The sequence below is a fragment of the Heptranchias perlo genome, chromosome 13 (genome assembly GCF_035084215.1).
Source record: "Heptranchias perlo isolate sHepPer1 chromosome 13, sHepPer1.hap1, whole genome shotgun sequence".
In the NCBI taxonomy this organism is placed as follows: Eukaryota; Metazoa; Chordata; class Chondrichthyes; order Hexanchiformes; family Hexanchidae; genus Heptranchias; species Heptranchias perlo.
Genome location: NC_090337.1, coordinates 57,152,757 through 57,164,776, shown reverse-complemented (window position 1 = coordinate 57,164,776; position 12,020 = coordinate 57,152,757). Strand labels below are relative to the sequence as shown.

General features: G+C 55.5%; 1 protein-coding gene across 2 annotated transcripts in view; it reads left to right on the top strand.

The window, feature by feature from the left end:
• The window catches only part of LOC137331616 (nuclear body protein SP140-like protein), a 74,680-nt gene that overhangs the window by 27,498 nt on the left and 35,162 nt on the right, over window positions 1-12,020 (top strand). The gene's annotated exons all lie outside the window — the stretch shown is intronic.

Sequence of the window (12,020 nt, the reverse complement as noted above, 5' to 3'; positions counted from 1 at the left end):
AGCAGACAGATGGGGTCCAGATTTAATGTCTCATCCAAAAAAATGACACCTCCATCAATACAGCACTCCCTCAGTACTGCACTGAAGCATCAGCCCAGATTATGTGCTCAAATCCTGAAGTGGGCTTGAGCGTACGAACGTCTGACACATGGCGAGATTACTACCACTGAGCCAAGGCTGACACATGCTTTAAGTTTAAAATATCAAGCAAATTTATTGTATAAAAGACAAACAAGCAGATAATAACGGTCAGAATTTAAAAAGAGCTGTCAGCCAGACTGAACCAATTACATGGCATTGTTTTAGTTTAAATGATTCCCCTCACCAATCTGTAACTAATGCAACTTCCAACATTGTATTGGGATAGGCTTGGTACAGTGACCTGAACTTCAGTCGCTTTTTAAAACTGCTCATGCACTATCACTGGATTTAAAGAATAGCCACTGTAGGATTTTTATTATTATTTTCGTTTGTCCCTATTTTTAGGGAAATAACCCCATTACGAGTTCTAACTTTGAGCGGAGCGCGGTGCAACCTTCCTGCACTGGTAACGTTCCTCTGCTCGTAACGTTCCTGTGCTCGTAACGTTCCTGCGCTGGTAACGTTCCTGTGCTCGTAACATTCCTGCGCTGGTATCATTCCTGCGCTGCACAACATTCCTGCGCTGGTAACATTCCTGCGCTGGTATCATTCCTGCGCTGCATAACATTCCTGCGCTGGTAACGTTCCTGCGCTGCACAACGTTCCTGCGCTGCACAACGTTCCTGCGCTGCACAACGTTCCTGCGCTGCACAACGTTCCTGCGCTGGTATCATTCCTGCGCTGGTATCATTCCTGCGATGCATAACATTCCTGCGCTGCATAACATTCCTGCGCTGGTAACATTCCTGCGCTGGTATCATTCCTGCGCTGTACAACGTTCCTGCGCTGGTAACGTTCCTGCGCTGCACAACGTTCCTGCGCTGGTATCATTCCTGCGCTGCACAACATTCCTGCGCTGGTAACGTTCCTGCGCTGGTAACATTCCTGTGCTGCACAACGTTCCTGCGCTGGTAACGTTCCTGCGCTGGTAACATTCCTGTGCTGCACAACGTTCCTGCGCTGGTAACGTTCCTGCGCTGGTATCATTCCTGCGCTGCACAACATTCCTGCGCTGGTAACGTTCCTGCGCTGGTAACGTTCCTGCGCTGCACAACATTCCTGCGCTGGTAACATTCCTGCGCTGGTAACATTCCTGCGCTGGTAACGTTCCTGCGCTGGTAACGTTCCTGCGCTGGTAACATTCCTGCGCTGGTAACGTTCCTGCGCTGCATAACGTTCCTGCGCTGGTAACATTCCTGCGCTGCACAACGTTCCTGCGCTGCACAACGTTCCTGCGCTGGTATCATTCCTGCGCTGCACAACATTCCTGCGCTGGTAACGTTCCTGCGCTGCATAACGTTCCTGCGCTGGTAACATTCCTGCGCTGGTAACGTTCCTGCGCTGCATAACGTTCCTGCGCTGGTAACATTCCTGCGCTGGTAACGTTCCTGCGCTGCATAACGTTCCTGCGCTGGTAACATTCCTGCGCTGGTATCATTCCTGCGCTGCACAACGTTCCTGCGCTGGTATCATTCCTGCGCTGCACAACATTCCTGCGCTGGTAACGTTCCTGCGCTGGTAACATTCCTGCGCTGGTAACATTCCTGTGCTGCACAACGTTCCTGCGCTGGTAACGTTCCTGCGCTGCACAACGTTCCTGCGCTGGTATCATTCCTGCGCTGCACAACATTCCTGCGCTGGTATCATTCCTGCGCTGCACAACGTTCCTGCGCTGCACAACGTTCCTGCGCTGGTAACATTCCTGCGCTGCACAACATTCCTGCGCTGGTAACATTCCTGCGCTGGTAACATTCCTGCGCTGGTAACGTTCCTGCGCTGCACAACATTCCTGCGCTGGTATCATTCCTGCGCTGCATAACGTTCCTGCGCTGGTAACGTTCCTGCGCTGGTAACGTTCCTGCGCTGCATAACATTCCTGCGCTGGTAACGTTCCTGCGCTGGTAACGCTCCTGCGCTGGTAACGTTCCTGCGCGGTTCAACCTTCCTGCGCTGGTAACGTTCCTGCGCTGGACACCATTCCGGCGCTGCACAACATTCCTGCGCTGGTATCATTCCTGCGCTGCACAACGTTCCTGCGCTGCACAACGTTCCTGCGCTGGTAACGTTCCTGCGCTGCACAACGTTCCTGCGCTGCACAACATTCCTGCGCTGGTAACGTTCCTGCGCTGGTAACGTTCCTGCGCTGCACAACGTTCCTGCGCTGCACAACGTTCCTGCGCTGGTAACGTTCCTGCGCTGGTAACGTTCCTGTGCTGGTAACGTTCCTGCGCTGCACAACATTCCTGCGCTGGTAACGTTCCTGCGCTGCACAACATTCCTGCGCTGGTAACGTTCCTGCGCTGCACAACATTCCTGCGCTGGTAACGTTCCTGCGCTGGTAACGTTCCTGCGCTGCACAACATTCCTGCGCTGGTATCATTCCGGCGCTGCACAACATTCCTGCGCTGGTAACGTTCCTGCGCGGTGCAACCTTCCTGCGCTGGTAACGTTCCTGCGCTGGACACCATTCCGGCGCTGCACAACATTCCTGCGCTGGTATCATTCCTGCGCTGCACAACGTTCCTGCGCTGCACAACGTTCCTGCGCTGGTAACGTTCCTGCGCTGGTAACATTCCTGTGCTGCACAACGTTCCTGCGCTGGTAACGTTCCTGCGCTGGTAACGTTCCTGCGCTGGACACCATTCCGGCGCTGCACAACATTCCTGCGCTGCACAACGTTCCTGCGCTGCACAACGTTCCTGCGCTGCACAACGTTCCTGCGCTGGTAACGTTCCTGCGCTGGTAACATTCCTGTGCTGCACAACGTTCCTGCGCTGGTAACGTTCCTGCGCTGGTAACGTTCCTGCGCTGGTAACATTCCTGCGCTGGTAACGTTCCTGCGCTGGTATCATTCCTGCGCTCCACAACATTCCTGCGCTGGTAACATTCCTGTGCTGCACAACGTTCCTGCGCTGGTAACGTTCCTGCGCTGGTATCATTCCTGCGCTGGTATCATTCCTGTGCTGCACAACGTTCCTGCGCTGGTAACGTTCCTGCGCTGGTATCATTCCTGCGATGCATAACATTCCTGCGCTGCACAACATTCCTGCGCTGGTAACGTTCCTGCGCTGGTAACGTTCCTGCGCTGGTAACATTCCTGCGCTGCACAACGTTCCTGCGCTGCACAACGTTCCTGCGCTGCACAACGTTCCTGCGCTGGTAACGTTCCTGCGCTGGTAACGTTCCTGCGCTGGTAACATTCCTGTGCTGGTAACGTTCCTGCGCTGCACAACATTCCTGCGCTGGTAACATTCCTGCGCTGGTAACGTTCCTGCGCTGGTAACGTTCCTGCGCTGCACAACATTCCTGCGCTGGTAACGTTCCTGCGCTGCACAACATTCCTGCGCTGGTATCATTCCGGCGCTGCACAACATTCCTGCGCTGGTAACGTTCCTGCGCTGCACAACATTCCTGCGCTGGTATCATTCCTGTGCTGCATAACATTCCTGCGCTGGTAACGTTCCTGCGCTGGTAACGTTCCTGCGCGGTGCAACCTTCCTGCGCTGGTAACGTTCCTGCGCTGGACACCATTCCGGCGCTGCACAACATTCCTGCGCTGGTATCATTCCTGCGCTGCACAACGTTCCTGCGCTGCACAACGTTCCTGCGCTGGTAACATTCCTGCGCTGCACAACGTTCCTGCGCTGGTATCATTCCTGCGCTGCACAACATTCCTGCGCTGGTAACGTTCCTGCGCTGGTAACATTCCTGTGCTGCACAACGTTCCTGCGCTGGTAACGTTCCTGCGCTGGTAACATTCCTGCGCTGGTAACGTTCCTGCGCTGGTATCATTCCTGCGCTCCACAACATTCCTGCGCTGGTAACGTTCCTGTGCTGCACAACGTTCCTGCGCTGGTAACGTTCCTGCGCTGGTAACGTTCCTGCGCTGGTATCATTCCTGCGCTGGTAACGTTCCTGCGCTGGTGTCATTCCTGCGCTGCATAACATTCCTGCGCTGGTATCATTCCTGCGCTGCACAACGTTCCTGCGCTGGTAACATTCCTGCGCTGCATAACATTCCTGCGCTGCACAACGTTCCTGCGCTGCACAACGTTCCTGCGCTGGTATCATTCCTGCGCTGGTATCATTCCTGCGCTGCATAACATTCCTGCGCTGGTAACATTCCTGCGCTGCACAACATTCCTGCGCTGGTATCATTCCTGCGCTGGTAACATTCCTGCGCTGCATAACATTCCTGCGCTGCACAACGTTCCTGCGCTGGTAACATTCCTGCGCTGGTAACATTCCTGCGCTGCACAACATTCCTGCGCTGGTATCATTCCTGCGCTGCACAACATTCCTGCGCTGGTATCATTCCTGCGCTGCACAACGTTCCTGCGCTGGTATCATTCCTGCGCTGCACAACGTTCCTGCGCTGGTAACGTTCCTGCGCTGCACAACGTTCCTGCGCTGGTAACGTTCCTGCGCTGCACAACATTCCTGCGCTGGTAACGTTCCTGCGCTGGTAACATTCCTGCGCTGGTAACATTCCTGCGCTGGTAACGTTCCTGCGCTGGTAACATTCCTGCGCTGCACAACATTCCTGCGCTGGTAACATTCCTGCGCTGCACAACATTCCTGCGCTGGTATCATTCCTGCGCTGCACAACATTCCTGCGCTGGTATCATTCCTGCGCTGCATAACATTCCTGCGCTGGTAACGTTCCTGCGCTGCACAACATTCCTGCGCTGGTAACGTTCCTGCGCTGCACAACGTTCCTGCGCTGGTAACATTCCTGCGCTGGTAACGTTCCTGCGCTGGACACCATTCCGGCGCTGCACAACATTCCTGCGCTGGTATCATTCCTGCGCTGCACAACGTTCCTGCGCTGCACAACGTTCCTGCGCTGGTAACGTTCCTGCGCTGGTAACATTCCTGTGCTGCACAACGTTCCTGCGCTGGTAACGTTCCTGCGCTGGTAACGTTCCTGCGCTGGTAACATTCCTGCGCTGGTAACGTTCCTGCGCTGGTATCATTCCTGCGCTCCACAACATTCCTGCGCTGGTAACATTCCTGTGCTGCACAACGTTCCTGCGCTGGTAACGTTCCTGCGCTGGTATCATTCCTGCGCTGGTATCATTCCTGTGCTGCACAACGTTCCTGCGCTGGTAACGTTCCTGCGCTGGTATCATTCCTGCGATGCATAACATTCCTGCGCTGCACAACATTCCTGCGCTGGTAACGTTCCTGCGCTGGTAACGTTCCTGCGCTGGTAACATTCCTGCGCTGCACAACGTTCCTGCGCTGCACAACGTTCCTGCGCTGCACAACGTTCCTGCGCTGGTAACGTTCCTGCGCTGGTAACGTTCCTGCGCTGGTAACATTCCTGTGCTGGTAACGTTCCTGCGCTGCACAACATTCCTGCGCTGGTAACATTCCTGCGCTGGTAACGTTCCTGCGCTGGTAACGTTCCTGCGCTGCACAACATTCCTGCGCTGGTAACGTTCCTGCGCTGCACAACATTCCTGCGCTGGTATCATTCCGGCGCTGCACAACATTCCTGCGCTGGTAACGTTCCTGCGCTGCACAACATTCCTGCGCTGGTATCATTCCTGTGCTGCATAACATTCCTGCGCTGGTAACGTTCCTGCGCTGGTAACGTTCCTGCGCGGTGCAACCTTCCTGCGCTGGTAACGTTCCTGCGCTGGACACCATTCCGGCGCTGCACAACATTCCTGCGCTGGTATCATTCCTGCGCTGCACAACGTTCCTGCGCTGCACAACGTTCCTGCGCTGGTAACATTCCTGCGCTGCACAACGTTCCTGCGCTGGTATCATTCCTGCGCTGCACAACATTCCTGCGCTGGTAACGTTCCTGCGCTGGTAACATTCCTGTGCTGCACAACGTTCCTGCGCTGGTAACGTTCCTGCGCTGGTAACATTCCTGCGCTGGTAACGTTCCTGCGCTGGTATCATTCCTGCGCTCCACAACATTCCTGCGCTGGTAACGTTCCTGTGCTGCACAACGTTCCTGCGCTGGTAACGTTCCTGCGCTGGTAACGTTCCTGCGCTGGTATCATTCCTGCGCTGGTAACGTTCCTGCGCTGGTGTCATTCCTGCGCTGCATAACATTCCTGCGCTGGTATCATTCCTGCGCTGCACAACGTTCCTGCGCTGGTAACATTCCTGCGCTGCATAACATTCCTGCGCTGCACAACGTTCCTGCGCTGCACAACGTTCCTGCGCTGGTATCATTCCTGCGCTGGTATCATTCCTGCGCTGCATAACATTCCTGCGCTGGTAACATTCCTGCGCTGCACAACATTCCTGCGCTGGTATCATTCCTGCGCTGGTAACATTCCTGCGCTGCATAACATTCCTGCGCTGCACAACGTTCCTGCGCTGGTAACATTCCTGCGCTGGTAACATTCCTGCGCTGCACAACATTCCTGCGCTGGTATCATTCCTGCGCTGCACAACATTCCTGCGCTGGTATCATTCCTGCGCTGCACAACGTTCCTGCGCTGGTATCATTCCTGCGCTGCACAACGTTCCTGCGCTGGTAACGTTCCTGCGCTGCACAACGTTCCTGCGCTGGTAACGTTCCTGCGCTGCACAACATTCCTGCGCTGGTAACGTTCCTGCGCTGGTAACATTCCTGCGCTGGTAACATTCCTGCGCTGGTAACGTTCCTGCGCTGGTAACGTTCCTGCGCTGGTAACATTCCTGCGCTGCACAACATTCCTGCGCTGGTAACGTTCCTGCGCTGGTAACATTCCTGCGCTGCACAACATTCCTGCGCTGGTATCATTCCTGCGCTGCACAACATTCCTGCGCTGGTATCATTCCTGCGCTGCATAACATTCCTGCGCTGGTAACGTTCCTGCGCTGCACAACATTCCTGCGCTGGTAACGTTCCTGCGCTGCACAACGTTCCTGCGCTGGTAACATTCCTGCGCTGGTAACGTTCCTGCGCTGGACACCATTCCGGCGCTGCACAACATTCCTGCGCTGGTATCATTCCTGCGCTGCACAACGTTCCTGCGCTGCACAACGTTCCTGCGCTGGTAACGTTCCTGCGCTGGTAACATTCCTGTGCTGCACAACGTTCCTGCGCTGGTAACGTTCCTGCGCTGGTAACGTTCCTGCGCTGGTAACATTCCTGCGCTGGTAACGTTCCTGCGCTGGTATCATTCCTGCGCTCCACAACATTCCTGCGCTGGTAACATTCCTGTGCTGCACAACGTTCCTGCGCTGGTAACGTTCCTGCGCTGGTATCATTCCTGCGCTGGTATCATTCCTGTGCTGCACAACGTTCCTGCGCTGGTAACGTTCCTGCGCTGGTATCATTCCTGCGATGCATAACATTCCTGCGCTGCACAACATTCCTGCGCTGGTAACGTTCCTGCGCTGGTAACGTTCCTGCGCTGGTAACATTCCTGCGCTGCACAACGTTCCTGCGCTGCACAACGTTCCTGCGCTGCACAACGTTCCTGCGCTGGTAACGTTCCTGCGCTGGTAACGTTCCTGCGCTGGTAACATTCCTGTGCTGGTAACGTTCCTGCGCTGCACAACATTCCTGCGCTGGTAACATTCCTGCGCTGGTAACGTTCCTGCGCTGGTAACGTTCCTGCGCTGCACAACATTCCTGCGCTGGTAACGTTCCTGCGCTGCACAACATTCCTGCGCTGGTATCATTCCGGCGCTGCACAACATTCCTGCGCTGGTAACGTTCCTGCGCTGCACAACATTCCTGCGCTGGTATCATTCCTGTGCTGCATAACATTCCTGCGCTGGTAACGTTCCTGCGCTGGTAACGTTCCTGCGCGGTGCAACCTTCCTGCGCTGGTAACGTTCCTGCGCTGGACACCATTCCGGCGCTGCACAACATTCCTGCGCTGGTATCATTCCTGCGCTGCACAACGTTCCTGCGCTGCACAACGTTCCTGCGCTGGTAACATTCCTGCGCTGCACAACGTTCCTGCGCTGGTATCATTCCTGCGCTGCACAACATTCCTGCGCTGGTAACGTTCCTGCGCTGGTAACATTCCTGTGCTGCACAACGTTCCTGCGCTGGTAACGTTCCTGCGCTGGTAACGTTCCTGCGCTGGTATCATTCCTGCGCTCCACAACATTCCTGCGCTGGTAACGTTCCTGTGCTGCACAACGTTCCTGCGCTGGTAACGTTCCTGCGCTGGTAACGTTCCTGCGCTGGTATCATTCCTGCGCTGGTAACGTTCCTGCGCTGGTGTCATTCCTGCGCTGCATAACATTCCTGCGCTGGTATCATTCCTGCGCTGCACAACGTTCCTGCGCTGGTAACATTCCTGCGCTGCATAACATTCCTGCGCTGCACAACGTTCCTGCGCTGCACAACGTTCCTGCGCTGGTATCATTCCTGCGCTGGTATCATTCCTGCGCTGCATAACATTCCTGCGCTGGTAACATTCCTGCGCTGCACAACATTCCTGCGCTGGTATCATTCCTGCGCTGGTAACATTCCTGCGCTGCATAACATTCCTGCGCTGCACAACGTTCCTGCGCTGGTAACATTCCTGCGCTGGTAACATTCCTGCGCTGCACAACATTCCTGCGCTGGTATCATTCCTGCGCTGCACAACATTCCTGCGCTGGTATCATTCCTGCGCTGCACAACGTTCCTGCGCTGGTATCATTCCTGCGCTGCACAACGTTCCTGCGCTGGTAACGTTCCTGCGCTGCACAACGTTCCTGCGCTGGTAACGTTCCTGCGCTGCACAACATTCCTGCGCTGGTAACGTTCCTGCGCTGGTAACATTCCTGCGCTGGTAACATTCCTGCGCTGGTAACGTTCCTGCGCTGGTAACGTTCCTGCGCTGGTAACATTCCTGCGCTGCACAACATTCCTGCGCTGGTAACGTTCCTGCGCTGGTAACATTCCTGCGCTGCACAACATTCCTGCGCTGGTATCATTCCTGCGCTGCACAACATTCCTGCGCTGGTATCATTCCTGCGCTGCATAACATTCCTGCGCTGGTAACGTTCCTGCGCTGCACAACATTCCTGCGCTGGTAACGTTCCTGCGCTGCACAACGTTCCTGCGCTGGTAACATTCCTGCGCTGGTAACGTTCCTGCGCTGGACACCATTCCGGCGCTGCACAACATTCCTGCGCTGGTATCATTCCTGCGCTGCACAACGTTCCTGCGCTGCACAACGTTCCTGCGCTGGTAACGTTCCTGCGCTGGTAACATTCCTGTGCTGCACAACGTTCCTGCGCTGGTAACGTTCCTGCGCTGGTAACGTTCCTGCGCTGGTAACATTCCTGCGCTGGTAACGTTCCTGCGCTGGTATCATTCCTGCGCTCCACAACATTCCTGCGCTGGTAACATTCCTGTGCTGCACAACGTTCCTGCGCTGGTAACGTTCCTGCGCTGGTATCATTCCTGCGCTGGTATCATTCCTGTGCTGCACAACGTTCCTGCGCTGGTAACGTTCCTGCGCTGGTATCATTCCTGCGATGCATAACATTCCTGCGCTGCACAACATTCCTGCGCTGGTAACGTTCCTGCGCTGGTAACGTTCCTGCGCTGGTAACGTTCCTGCGCTGGTAACATTCCTGCGCTGCACAACGTTCCTGCGCTGCACAACGTTCCTGCGCTGCACAACGTTCCTGCGCTGGTAACGTTCCTGCGCTGGTAACGTTCCTGCGCTGGTAACATTCCTGTGCTGGTAACGTTCCTGCGCTGCACAACATTCCTGCGCTGGTAACATTCCTGCGCTGGTAACGTTCCTGCGCTGGTAACGTTCCTGCGCTGCACAACATTCCTGCGCTGGTAACGTTCCTGCGCTGCACAACATTCCTGCGCTGGTATCATTCCGGCGCTGCACAACATTCCTGCGCTGGTAACGTTCCTGCGCTGCACAACATTCCTGCGCTGGTATCATTCCTGTGCTGCATAACATTCCTGCGCTGGTAACGTTCCTGCGCTGGTAACGTTCCTGCGCGGTGCAACCTTCCTGCGCTGGTAACGTTCCTGCGCTGGACACCATTCCGGCGCTGCACAACATTCCTGCGCTGGTATCATTCCTGCGCTGCACAACGTTCCTGCGCTGCACAACGTTCCTGCGCTGGTAACATTCCTGCGCTGCACAACGTTCCTGCGCTGGTATCATTCCTGCGCTGCACAACATTCCTGCGCTGGTAACGTTCCTGCGCTGGTAACATTCCTGTGCTGCACAACGTTCCTGCGCTGGTAACGTTCCTGCGCTGGTAACATTCCTGCGCTGGTAACGTTCCTGCGCTGGTATCATTCCTGCGCTCCACAACATTCCTGCGCTGGTAACGTTCCTGTGCTGCACAACGTTCCTGCGCTGGTAACGTTCCTGCGCTGGTAACGTTCCTGCGCTGGTATCATTCCTGCGCTGGTAACGTTCCTGCGCTGGTGTCATTCCTGCGCTGCATAACATTCCTGCGCTGGTATCATTCCTGCGCTGCACAACGTTCCTGCGCTGGTAACATTCCTGCGCTGCATAACATTCCTGCGCTGCACAACGTTCCTGCGCTGCACAACGTTCCTGCGCTGGTATCATTCCTGCGCTGGTATCATTCCTGCGCTGCATAACATTCCTGCGCTGGTAACATTCCTGCGCTGCACAACATTCCTGCGCTGGTATCATTCCTGCGCTGGTAACATTCCTGCGCTGCATAACATTCCTGCGCTGCACAACGTTCCTGCGCTGGTAACATTCCTGCGCTGGTAACATTCCTGCGCTGCACAACATTCCTGCGCTGGTATCATTCCTGCGCTGCACAACATTCCTGCGCTGGTATCATTCCTGCGCTGCACAACGTTCCTGCGCTGGTATCATTCCTGCGCTGCACAACGTTCCTGCGCTGGTAACGTTCCTGCGCTGCACAACGTTCCTGCGCTGGTAACGTTCCTGCGCTGCACAACATTCCTGCGCTGGTAACGTTCCTGCGCTGGTAACATTCCTGCGCTGGTAACATTCCTGCGCTGGTAACGTTCCTGCGCTGGTAACGTTCCTGCGCTGGTAACATTCCTGCGCTGCACAACATTCCTGCGCTGGTAACGTTCCTGCGCTGGTAACATTCCTGCGCTGCACAACATTCCTGCGCTGGTATCATTCCTGCGCTGCACAACATTCCTGCGCTGGTATCATTCCTGCGCTGCATAACATTCCTGCGCTGGTAACGTTCCTGCGCTGCACAACATTCCTGCGCTGGTAACGTTCCTGCGCTGCACAACGTTCCTGCGCTGGTAACATTCCTGCGATGCATAACATTCCTGCGCTGCATAACATTCCTGCGCTGGTAACATTCCTGCGCTGCACAACATTCCTGCGCTGGTATCATTCCTGCGCTGCACAACGTTCCTGCGCTGGTAACATTCCTGCGCTGCATAACATTCCTGCGCTGCACAACGTTCCTGCGCTGCACAACGTTCCTGCGCTGGTAACGTTCCTGCGCTGGTATCATTCCTGCGCTGCATAACATTCCTGCGCTGGTAACATTCCTGCGCTGCACAACATTCCTGCGCTGGTATCATTCCTGCGCTGGTATCATTCCTGCGCTGGTATCATTCCTGCGCTGGTAACGTTCCTGCGCTGGTAACATTCCTGCGCTGGTAACATTCCTGCGCTGGTAACATTCCTGCGCTGCACAACGTTCCTGCGCTGGTAACGTTCCTGCGCTGGTAACATTCCTGCGCTGCACAACATTCCTGCGCTGGTAACGTTCCTGCGCTGGTAACATTCCTGCGCTGCACAACATTCCTGCGCTGGTATCATTCCTGCGCTGCACAACATTCCTGCGCTGGTATCATTCCTGCGCTGCATAACATTCCTGCGCTGGTAACGTTCCTGCGCTGCACAACATTCCTGCGCTGGTAACGTTCCTGCGCTGCACAACATTCCTGCGCTGGTATCATTCCTGCGATG